Source organism: Pseudophryne corroboree, chromosome 1 (assembly GCF_028390025.1).
Source record: "Pseudophryne corroboree isolate aPseCor3 chromosome 1, aPseCor3.hap2, whole genome shotgun sequence".
NCBI classification, from domain to species: Eukaryota; Metazoa; Chordata; class Amphibia; order Anura; family Myobatrachidae; genus Pseudophryne; species Pseudophryne corroboree.
Window position 1 is genome coordinate 745,513,457 of NC_086444.1, and position 12,235 is coordinate 745,525,691.

Below are 12,235 nucleotides of genomic sequence, written 5' to 3' on the forward strand. Positions count from 1 at the left end.
GTTCATTATCCATGCGGCGGGAATTCTCAGATTCCCTCCCACCTGAGCAGTTTGATATAGTCACAGCCCACCTGTTCAAACTAACCTATGACCTTTTGTTATGATGCGAGGAGACATTCCTGTGTCCAATGAGCAATGAGATTGTAGGTCCCTTTGTAGTATACTGTACGCAGTGTATATAAGGACAGCCAGCCTGGCCAGCTCAGTCTTCTCTCCACAAACGGTTTTCATCTTGACTAACTCGGAGCTGGTACCAGGACTGCGCAGCGATCATTCCCCAGTGTGTGTAAGTTATTCTCTGTGACCATTCTAAATCTCTGTTTGTTTTTGCCATACTCTCTCTCTCTGTTATTGTATAAGATTGTGACGATATTGTATATTTATGTGTAGTTATTCTGCTTAGATATTGATGTTAGCCTGTAGTGTATGAACTGTTAACTGTTTATTTCTTTTTTTTTACATAGCTAGATATTGTTAGTAAAGGTGTTGGAACCTTAGCAAGGTATTGTGTGTTTATTACATTGCTAAGAGTATTCAGAGTGTCTCAATCGCTCAAGAGGCTTTCATACAATAGAGGTTAATTAGCATTGCATTGTGCTCACATTACAAAACCAAGGTTTACAGTGCAAACTCAATCTTTCACTGAGTTGCATACAAGGTTTACTGAGTGTCATCCCGTGAGTGTCTGCGCCGCTCGTGTTCTCCTCGTGGTCACGAGCATACACTACGCTAGTAGCGTAGCATTACGGTAGTCGGCCGCCTATAGCGTGCTCGACACCACGCGTTAAGTTGTGAGCGAGCGTGTCGCATGTGCGTCTCGACCACGGCTAAGCGTCTGCTACTCTAAGTGCGTACCCTTACGGTACCCCATACGCCAATTGCGTACTGAGTCTCTTACCCATTTTATAGTGAATGTAATAAGATAAATAGTTAGCTTTATCAGGGTATCCATGTTTTTTGTGTTTGGTTTTTGAATTGGCCAATGCCTTCCCAGCCATTGACCTAACCACATGTCAATGTTAGCGGTCTGTGATGTAGTCAGTCCACATGATGAATAGCTTAACTAGGGACTGATTTATTAACCAGGTGGAAAGTAGGATGTGATACAACACAGGATTAATGCAGCCCAATGCAAGAAAATACAGTATGAACAGATCTAGTAAGAAATGGGTTAATGACGGTGAAATGCGATGTCCGTGTCTGCATCACATACCTGCAGATACATGCAGTGGTGGCAGTGGAATATATATTATGCAGCTAGCGGTGGTGATACACCGGTGTATCGTGTAACTTACAGTATTTGTGGCTCCATTATGTCTCTGGCACAATCTCTTACAGGTGACACTCTGGCAGGGCTGCGTTACTATTATTATTATCCTTATTTACATGGCACCACAAGGATTCCGCAGCGCCCAATTACAGAGTACATAATCAAATAAGCAAACAAGAAAACAATGCCTTACAGTTTAAGACAATATAGGACAAGTACAGGATGAATAAACATTTTTACATCAGCAGACGAGACAGAAGTAAGTATCAGGGTGGCAGAAAACAAAGGGATTTGGTGCTGTCAAAGGGAGTATGCAGTAGAAGATGGTTTAAGAGAAGGAAAAGCACATGAGGAAATAGGGCCCTGCTTGTGAGAGCTTACGTTGTAAGGGGGAGGGGCAGGCAGACAGGGGTGACATAGATGGGGTAGACAGTGAGTGTGGAACAAAGGGTTAGGATGAGAGTTGGCAGGGTAGTGGGACTTATGAGCCTGTTTGAAGTTTTATAGAGAGGTGGAAAGTCTGAGGGAGAGTAGTAAAAAATACCAAAGAAAGGAGCAGCACGTGAATAATCTTGGAGGTAGGAGTGGAAGTAAGTAATCAGTAGGCAGGAGAGGCGGCATACAAGAGGGCAGGTGGGAGTGTAAAGGGAGATAAGGTCAAGATGTAAATGGGTGAGAGCTTTGTTAGCGAGTGTGAGAATCTTGGCTTGGATTCTGAAAGGAAAGGGGAGACAGTGAAGGGTTTGTAAAAGAGGGGAGGTGGACGTAGTACATTTGATGAGGAAGTTGAGCCGGGCTGCAACATTGAGGATAGCTTGGAGTGGAGAGAGGTATTTGGCAGGGATCCCAGATAGGAGGAGATTACAGTAGTCATGTATGGAGATGATCAGTGAGTGGATAAGGGTCTTAGTAGCATCTTGGGTGAGAAAAGGTCTGATCCTGGAAATATTTTTGAGATTAAAACAGCAGTTTTGTGAGAGGTGCAGAATGTGTGGTTTGAAAGACAGGGAGGAGACAAGGATTACTCCAAGACAGCACACTTGGGACCTAAAGGAGATAGTAGTGCCATTAATAGATAAATAAATTGTGAGAGGTGAGGTTGTGCAGGAGGGTGGGAAGACAGTTGGAGATACGAGTAAGGAAAGCAGGGGAGAGGCCAGAAGTGGAAAGGTAGGTTTGCGTAACCTCAGTATAGAGATGATTTTGTAAGTCAAAAGAGCTAATGAGATCACCTAAGAGGACATATAGATATAGAAAAGGAGAGGACCAGGAACAGAAATTTGGGGGATACCAACTATCAATGGAATTTGGGGATGTGGAGTCATGAGTGGAGACAGAGAAGGAATGGTCAGAAAAGTAGGAGGACAGCCAGGAGAGGGTAGTACCATGCAGACCAAGGCAGTGAAGGATTTGCAGATGGAGAGGGTGGTCCACAGTGTCAAAATCAGCAGAGAGATCAAGAAGAAAAATAGAAAAGAAGAATAGGGGAGATGAGTGCATTCTTGAAGGCAGAGGGACAGTGCTTGATGAGAGGGAGAGATTGAGCAGATGGGCAAGATGGGAACAGCCAGAAGGATAGAAGTAGCCAAGAAGTTGGGAGGGGGAATGGATGATTACTATGACTTCTTTACTAGATACAAGGGAGAAAGATGTCAGAGTTCGTGAGAGGGATGGGGAGGGGTGGTAAAGGAAAGAGATTGGCTGGTTGCTGATGGACTGGTGGGATTAATGTCCTAATATATGGAGTCAGTTTTGATTCTGAAGTAAGTGGCAAAGTCAATAGCATACAGTGAGGAGGGGAGATGAGGTGAGGGTGGGCAGAGGAGTATTATCCATAAGGCATACTAGGCTGAAGCCTGTGGGCCCTGCAGAGACTAGGGGTCTATCAATTATATTTGCTGAGGCACTGTTACCCTAGGGCTCCAATAGTAAAAGACACTTTGCACTCTGCGACATAGCAAGGCACACTTGTGGTCAGCTGAAGTTTGTTTTGAGACAGTGTGGGGGGGGGGGAGGCACAGATCAATAGCTTACTAGCACTATTTCAAAATAGAAAAGAAAAGGAATAACAGTTGCACTGTGAAAGAAGAGGTCAACAGACTTTTCTATTTCAACTGGGTATCTGTCCGCGTGAGTACTGAAAGTGTCAATTATGGCATAAGCTCTGGTTCCCAAACATCAGCTGTAGCAGAGTGAAAGTTTGAAGTGCCAAATGGGGCTCAAAATACCTGAAAGCCTAGGGGCCTGGCCATTGGTTATTATGGCCCTGCACTCAGGGGCATGTCCTTACAGTTTGGAGGATGGAGAGGAAGATGCACAGTAAAGGCACACATGATCCGCAGTGCATGGGTTTGGAGGTTGCGCAAGTGTGTTCTACGTACCTCCATTTTTGTGGGGATCTGGCAAATATGAGGAGACAGTGCAGAATGCTCTCCTAACAATAGGACCAAGAAGAGCGCTAGTAGAGGAGGAAGATGAGAAGAAAGCAGATACTTCATCTATATTGATGTGATGAAATGAAGAGAAGGTGCCAAGGGGTGCAATAAAGGGATTGCGTGCACCGCAAAGAAGGGGCATGGCCTCAAAAAGAAAGGGGCGTGTTCACCCAATAGTATCCCCATTTCAAATTACACTGCACGGTAGCATAATCTTATTCATGTTCTGACACACATTAGTGCCCCTTATACACAAAGCCCATAGAAGTAGCACCTCAAATACACATAATGCCCACAGCAGTAGTTCTCTTTATACAATGCCCTCAGTAATAGTGCCCCTTATGCAATGCCCACTGAAGTGCTAGTGCCCAAAGTTGTAGTGCCCATAGTATTTGTGCCCCTTATACAGTGTCCCTTATGTCCCCAGGAGTGATGCCCCTTATTAAGTTCCCCCTATGCAATGTCCTCAATAGTAATGCCCCATGTAGTATTGCCCCAGTAGATATGCCCCCTGTAGTAGCGCCACTTACACACACACACACACCAAAAAAAAAAAAAACACACACACAATGCTCACCAGCCCCGCTTCTGTTTCCGGACTGCTGCCCTCCCTCTGGCCACCCACTCCTCGGAACTATGGGAGAGACATCATGACGTCTCTCCCATAGCGTTGCACAGCTGCACACTGCCTGAGCCAGAGCTCAGGAGTGAGCTCCTGCCTCTGGCTGCCACTGGAGAACGAGCCTGGCTCCCGCTGGTAACAAAATCAGTGCCCGACACCTCCCTGCGGCCCAGGGGTCACATTCTGGGTTAGGTGAGCCAGAACTGGTTCTGTCTTCTAATGGAATTGACGGAATGCAGATCCGCCCCGTTCCGGCTCACTTTAACCTCTGGTCTTAGCAGAGATAATAGATTGGCAGTTAAGTTCTTTAGTATTGTCCAAAGCATTTATATATAGTGATAGATTAGATAGCATCATATCGGGCAAATGTACTAAACAATGGAGAGTGATACAGTGGAAAGAGAAAAACCACTAATCAATCAGCTCCTAGCTGTCATTTTTCAAACACACCCTGTAACATGGCAGTTGGGAGCTGATTGGTTGGTACTTTATCTCTCTCCACTTTACCAATGTACAAGATTTACGCTAATGATATTCTACTTTGCATATTTGTTTAGAGAATGATGAGTGACACCAAGGATGAAGTGAAGTGTGATCAAGGGCTGCTATAGGGTTTGGTTAAGATGTGGTACTTCCAAATCAGGACAGGAGAATGTGGAAATTGGGAAGAGATTTGTTGCAGAGAGCTGGAGAAAATGGATGTTGGGTTTCAGGGCTGAAACCCACATTTGCTAACAGGTAATTTTTTTTATAATATCTATTTCTAAATATTAATAAATGTGATTTTTGGCCCTGGAAGTACAACATTGATTTTGATTGATATTAAATTGATCAAAATTGATCTTTAGTATATTTCCCCCGAAGAGGCATGTTATGATGCCTACTCCTCATCATATGGGCATAAAACTTTAAAAAGCTGCACAAACATTAAGCAACATTGTTTGACAAATATGCCTCATACTCAGTGGCGTAAGTTCGTCGCAGGCGCCCAGAGGCAAGAAAAATGTTGGTGCCCCCCCTAGAAAGATAGATAGACAGACACACACACACACACACACACACACACACAGAGTAACATGCAGCCTATGTCTGAATCAGCCCCCCCCTCTCCTTCTCACACACACAGTAACTCCCAGCCTGTACTTTGGGGCCTGGGTGTCTGTCGTAGGAACCGTCAGGGTGTCTTCGATGGGCAGGGTCTGAGGAGGGATAGGCGGCAGCAGAACACACAGAGGAGACTTAGGGGCCAGAAACCACCAGCAGAGACCCCCTGCACAATGGCAGCCACCGGCCAGCAGCAGGTGACTGTAGTACTTGCCGGGGGAAGGGGGCAGATGTGCACAGAAGAGTGAGACAGCTTACACCACTAAGGTATGTCAGTGGCTCTATCCATGGCTACAAATGCCTGCTGGGACTCCAGTCCCCAACATCCCTGAGGAGTGGTGCCCTCTTCAGGGCAGGAGCCCGGCGGCAGCCGACTCCATTGCCTCCCAGAGTTACGCCTCTGCTCATACTGTATGCTGCTTTCAGACATGTGACCTGGAAATTTGCTGGATCTAGCAAGCCAGCATGGCCCTGGGTGGTTTCTTTTCATGCATGCAAAAATTCCGTGTTGATGCGTGTTCACGTGCAAAAACCCAGGATATAGCTGCATGTGTGAAAGGAGTACATATCAGCATACATATGAATTGAACACTGGGGGTCATTCCGAGTTGATCGCTCACTAGCTAGTTTTAGCAGCCATGCAAACGCTATGCCGCCGCCCACTGGGGAGTGTATTTTAGCTTAGCAGAAGTGCTAACGCATGTGCAGCCGAGCTCTGCAAAAAAAGTTTTTGCAGTTTCAGCGTAGCTCTGAACCTACTCACTTCAGCCTATTTGTGTCCGGATTTGACGTCATACACCCGCCCAGCGAACGCCCAGCCACGCCTGCATTTTTTCAGACATGCCTGCATGTTTGCAAACACTCCCTGAAAACGGTCAGTTGACACCCAGAAACGCCCCCTTCCTGTCAATCTTCTTGCGGCCATCAGAGCGACTGAATACTTCATTACAACCTGTGCAAAACCACAACTGCCTTTGTACCCGTACGACACGCGTGCGCATTGCAGCCCATATGCATGTGCAGAAATGCCGCTTTTTAGCCCGATCGCTGCGCTGCGAACAACGGCAGCTAGCGATCAACTCGGAATGACCCCCACTATTACATACTGTATTTACATAATCATGAACCAACCATTTTAAATGGCTACAGTTGAAAAACTAAACTAGTCAGGTGACAATTAGGGGGATCAACTCAATTAAGTGCGAGTGTCCAGTGAACTTGCACTGCGAATTTCATTTGCAATTCAATTCCTTGCTTTTTCAGAGGATATGTGGGCACCCCCCTGAGCAAGTGGAGAGTTAGGGCAAGTCTTTATTGTAAGATACAACTGTCGGCACACAGTGCAGAACATCTGGCGCACCCTCCCAATAAGCAATCATGCACTTGGAGGGGTTTAAATAGCATAATTTGGCCAATAAATACATGTCTGTTTTCAGGTCATTTTCTTTAAAAATGTCACTAAATGGTTAATGATGTGGAGGCGTACTGAATGATTAACTATCAAAAAGGTATTAAAACACACACACAGAATATCACTGTACATACATTTTTCTGTACTCCAAAATGCTGGAAAGACTTGAATTAGATGAAAAACAGTCGCTGGCTATCATAGTTCCACCATGTATAGAAGTGCAAAAATGATCAATATGAAACCTTTTTATAACCTACAGTGTTCTCTTGATGCCATTAAAAGCCTTCTATATGCTCCTGCTATCTTATTTGCCAGTTTTTTGGTCTAGGATGGGTTACCCACCTTTTATACACTTTTCCCAGTTCGCTTTTTTTTTATACAAAAGTTGTGCATCCTCGCCGAAAGGGTTTCCAATTGAAACTCACATTCACGTGATGTATACAAGTTTCATGAAACAAACTCGCCTTCGCTAACTCACTCCTAATTGAACTGACCCCTGTGAAATATACCTCGTCATCACAATTACTGCATTACTTTTTACAACCATTAATTTTTGCAGCTTGCTGTCAAATATGGGGCACATATACACTAATTAAATATAATATAAAGTTTACATACAGTATCATACCTCCCAACATGTCCCTCTCCAGGAGGGACACAATGCTCTGCTTCTGGACTTTTCTTTTAATTTAAGATTGCTGGCACCTGTGTTGAACAGGTTAATGGATAAGAAAGGTGTTTCAGCACAGGTGATGGCAATCATACATTAAGAGAAAAGTCCAGGAACAGAGCTTTCTGTCCCTCCTGGAGAGAGTCATGTTGGGAGGTATCATATGCAGTATGAGAGAGCTGGAATTGCAAGTTACCATCTGTGTGCTTATACATAGATGGGTGGTAGTAAAACAGCTGGGGTAATCATGCAGTATTTTGTCACAGAAAAGCAGCAGTGAAAGTGTTAAAATGAAGAGCTATGTGTGTGCATTTCTCAGGACCAGCAGTATGTATATTCTTGGTAAGATAATTATTAAAATACATCAAATACACTTTCTGAATGCACAAACCGCACGACAATGTAAATAAATACATATACAGGAAACACATGAACAAAATTCCATTGTAACAAAGCTGTATACTTACAGTGTAAGGGGAGCACAAACCATATGGTTTGAGAAAAGAGAACTTGTGTGGCTGGAAGCAAAAGGGTGGAGGAGCGTGAGTGGGAAGAAACCCTTTTGCCGCCAAGCCACATATCTGATCTACTTTAAATATTAGTATATTTGCAAAATCAACTGTTCCTTGCAATCATCTGTGACACACATACAGTAGTTATTCTCACTGTGACTGTACTGTAGCCCAGAGCTAGCAACACAGGGGAATAAATGGCACAGTTTATACAGCACTGGCTATACACAGAAGCACTGAGCTTACAGCCTCACGTGTTCCTTAACACACATACTGTACATCACACTGCTTAGCCTCTTCTGTGATTAGTGACAGTCATCTGTACATGCAGTTTGATCATACCTCCCAACATGGCCCTCTCCAGGAGGGACACAATAATCTGCCTCTGGACTCCCCTCTTAATGTATGATTGCCATCACCTGTGGTGAAACACCTTTCTTATCCATTAACCTGTTCAAAACAGGTGCCGGCAATCATAAATTAAGAGGAAAGCCCAGAAGCAGAGCATTGTGTCCCTCCTGGAGAGGGTCATGTTGGGAGGTATGGTTTGATCATATTTTTGTACTAAACATAGCTTATACAGATATTGTAATATGCAGCTTTATTTACTACATAATTCTATGCAGGGCCGTTTCTACCAGCGGGCAAGCCGCCAAAACCCCTTCTCTTCCAGTGTATTCCTCCTGCCCCTTCGTGTTACTCCAGTCGCTGGGCGGAGTTCAGCATTGTGACGCGGTTGCACCGTTGTAAGAGGAGACGCCGAGGAGGAGCGGATGGGAGGGTGCCATTTCACAGCAGAGCGGCGGTGTATTCAGCGGGCAGCGGCAGCAGAAGGAGGATAGGACCAACCGCAGTCCCACTCTCTCAGTGAGACCACCGCTCGCTGCAGAGTGGGTATTTATTCTGTGACTGGGTCTGCTTTGCTCCCTGGCTCCCTGGCTCAGTGCAGTAACTCCAAATAAAATAATACTACACCCTCCCCCCCCCCCCCCCCTTTTATGTTTTGTGACAGTGCCAGCAGAGTGTCTGTGTACAACAGACAGTGTCAGTCAGGGTGCCGTGCCATTATTGAATAAATAGACTGTTTTCTGCTATATTCTGCCAGCCAGGTGAGGGTTATAATTATTAAGTTAGAACATACATAAATTACAACATGTCATGGTATTTTTTTTTAATAAAAGGTGTGTTTGTTGGGTGGGGTGGTTGCATGGGAGCCTGCAAATGCAATATTACTGTTTCCATGTGTTTTTTTTTTTTTTTTAAAGAGGGGGTGTCATGCAGTGCCGTTTCTAGCAGCAGACGTGCATGACACCCAGCGCGTGAAACCCTTGGCAATGAGCAGGTAATTTAAAGTAATTAGAAGCTTTACTGTAGAGCAGGGCTGGCCAAACCGGTCCTCGAGATCTACCAACAGTTCATGTTTTCCAGGCCTCCTGGAGATCTGTAGAATTGTCAGTTAGGAATGAATGCAGCACACCTTAATTAGTAATTACTACACCTGTGCACCAGCTAGGAGGTCTGGAAAATGTGAACTGTTGCTAGATCTCGAGGACTGGTTAGGCCAGCTCTGCTGTAGAGCATAATGTATAATGCTTAATATGGTGGAATTTACTTGTGGTGGCCGAGGTCTGTTGGTGCAGGGTCAAAAGCTGGGGTTTAAGGTAGTCTTCAGTTTTTTTTATATCTACGGGGGGGGGGGGCATTTTTTAATCTCGCACTGGGAGCCAAATTGGCAAGAAACAGCCTTGATTCTATGAATGGTGGCTTAGGTTATTGAAAAAAGCAGCATTAACAATTATAAAAATTGTTGTTATTGGCAGCTAGCATTTTTACTGACATTTGTAAATAACAGAATAGCATAGGTGCATCAGAAGGGACTTAGGAGTTTTACAAAGGTTCTGATCGTGTTTATCACCGGAATTTAAAAGGGCAAAGATTTTACTAGCTGCATAAACACAATCTGAAGCACTGGGTTTTAAAACTGAATGTGAATAAACACCTTAGAGCAGGCATTCCCAACCACAGTCCTCAAGGCACACTAACAGTGCAGGTTTTTGTGATATCCAGGCTTGAGCACAGGTGACTTAATTAGTAGCTCAGTTATTTTGATTTAACCATCTGTGCTGCAGCCTGGACATCACTAAAACCTGCACTGTTGGTGTGCCTTGAGGACCGCGGTTGGGAATGCCTGCCTTAGAGTCTCACAAAATGATTATTATCATCTATTTAAATAGTGCATAATTTATTCTTTAATACATTTTATTGATAGTTTATATAGTATACATGCTTTACAGAGAATCTTTAGCCATTCACATTAGTACCTGTCCCAGTAGCGCAGGGATGGGGAACCTTCGGCCCTCCAGCTGTTGTTGAACTACACCTACCAGCATGCCTTGCTACAGTTTTGCTATTTGGCCATGCAAAAACTGTTGCAGGGCATCCTGGTATGGGTAGTTCAACAACAGCTGGAGGGCCGAAGGTTCCCCATCCCTGCAGTAGCGGTTACACTCTATGGGCCTGGTTCGGTATGGGGCATAAGCAGTATCACCGTACGTTATGTGTGCTGATACCGCTTCTCCCCATGTATGAATTCGGTGGTGTGTGCTACATGACAGGTCATATATTTGCGCTGCTATCTACAAGATAGCACACTGATGTTGCAGAGAAATGTATGACTGGTCAGTAGTACTCACTGTTCCGACACCTGCAACTATCGATTTCAACAGCTGCAGGTGTCAATGCCCATACACCACAGCAGGGACAGCGCTGTGGTGGCTGCCGGATCCGGGTTGCACAGGAGATCTCACAATAGTAGCGCGATCCAGTGTTTAAAGTGGTCCTAGAGAAGTGGTGGAACTCAACCCCCTATACTCATCCAATAAAGGGACTGCGCGTGCCGCAGACATGCACCCCAAAGGATGTGGTCTCAAAAAGGGACGTGGTCACAAAAATAAAGGGGCGTGATCACACAATAATATCCCCAATTTAAATGACGCCACACAGTAGTACAATTCACATTACACCACACAGTGCCCCTGATTTACTGTACATTACACCACATAGTAGTGTCCCTTATTCATGCTTTAACACACAGTAGTGCCCCTTTTACACAATGCCCACATCAGTGCCCTTATACAAAGTGCCAACAGTAGTAGTGCCCCTAATACACATAATGCCCACAGCAGTAATGCCCCTTATGCAGTGCCCACAGTTGTAGTGCCCCTTATGCAGAGCCCATAGTAGTAGCGCCTTATTCATGCTTTAACACACAGTAGTGCCCCTTTTACACAATGCCCACATCAGTGCCCTTATACAAAGTGCCAACAGTAGTAGTGCCCCTAATACACATAATGCCCACAGCAGTAATGCCCCTTATGCAGTGTCCCCAGTAGTGGTGCCCCTTATGCAGTGCACTCATTAGTAGAACCCCCAGTAAAAATACCCCCTGTAGTAGTGACCAAGTGGTTATGCCCCCATTAGAAGTTCCCCCGAGTATTTTTGCACCCAGTAGTAATGCCCCCTGTAGTAGTACCCCCCACTAGTAATGCCTCTGTAGTAGTGCCCCCTGTGGTAATGTCCCCATTAGAGGTGTCCACTGTAATAATGCCGTCAGTAGTAATGCACCTCTGTAGTAATGCTCCCATTATAAGTGCCCCGAGTAGTAATGCCCCCAGTGGTAATGCCCCTGTAATAGTGCCCCCAGTAGTAATGCCCCCCATAGTAATGCCTCCCAGTGGTAATTCCCCTGTAATAGCGCCCTCAGTAATAAAGCCGTTTGTAGTAATGCCCCAAATAGTAGTGCCCCTTTCACACAAAAATCCACAATACTTACTTTAAATCCTGCTCCTACGTCCGACCGCTGCTGTCAATCTGGCCACCTGCTCCTCTGAACTATAGGAAAGACGTCATGATGTCTCTCCCATAGTGCACACTGTGGGAGCCGGAAGCCGGAGCTTAGGAGTGATCTCCATCCTCCGGCTGCTGCTGTGGGGATGGAGCCGGGTGCTCACTGAGAACGAGATCTCAGCGGGCGCCTGGCATCTCCCTGCAGCGCCGGGCTGACATCCTGTGTTAGGTGGGTTGGATGAGGCAAAACGGGTTCCGTCTCCAAATGGAACTGATGAAACGCAATTCCGCCCTGTTACGGCTCACTTTAACCCCTGGCGAGACCTCATGCATATCCAGTGGAGCCAGCAGGGAGGAGAAACCAC

At 45.3% G+C, this 12,235-nt stretch overlaps 1 protein-coding gene and 1 long non-coding RNA gene across 5 annotated transcripts in view; one reads left to right on the forward strand and one right to left on the reverse strand.

Annotated features, from left to right (window-relative positions):
* LOC134909523 (excitatory amino acid transporter 1-like) overlaps positions 1 to 8,434 on the reverse strand; it is a 144,288-nt gene extending 135,854 nt beyond the window's left edge. Inside the window, exon 1 of one of the 3 annotated variants that reach the window (XM_063916495.1) lies at positions 8,367 to 8,434. The gene's annotated coding sequence lies outside the window, so the exon portion shown is untranslated. Of the gene's footprint in view, positions 1 to 7,979; positions 8,043 to 8,366 lie in introns of those variants that run through there. The other 2 variants (XM_063916504.1, XM_063916522.1) reach the window with 2 other exon arrangements.
* Positions 1 to 9,202, forward strand: part of LOC134909541 (uncharacterized) — a 51,430-nt gene extending 42,228 nt beyond the window's left edge. For both annotated transcript variants that reach the window (XR_010175961.1, XR_010175960.1), the window contains exons 2-3: positions 4,885 to 5,065; positions 8,651 to 9,202. This is a non-coding gene — a long non-coding RNA (uncharacterized LOC134909541). The remainder of the gene's footprint in view (positions 1 to 4,884; positions 5,066 to 8,650) is intronic.
* The last annotated feature ends 3,033 nt before the right edge of the window (positions 9,203 to 12,235 follow it).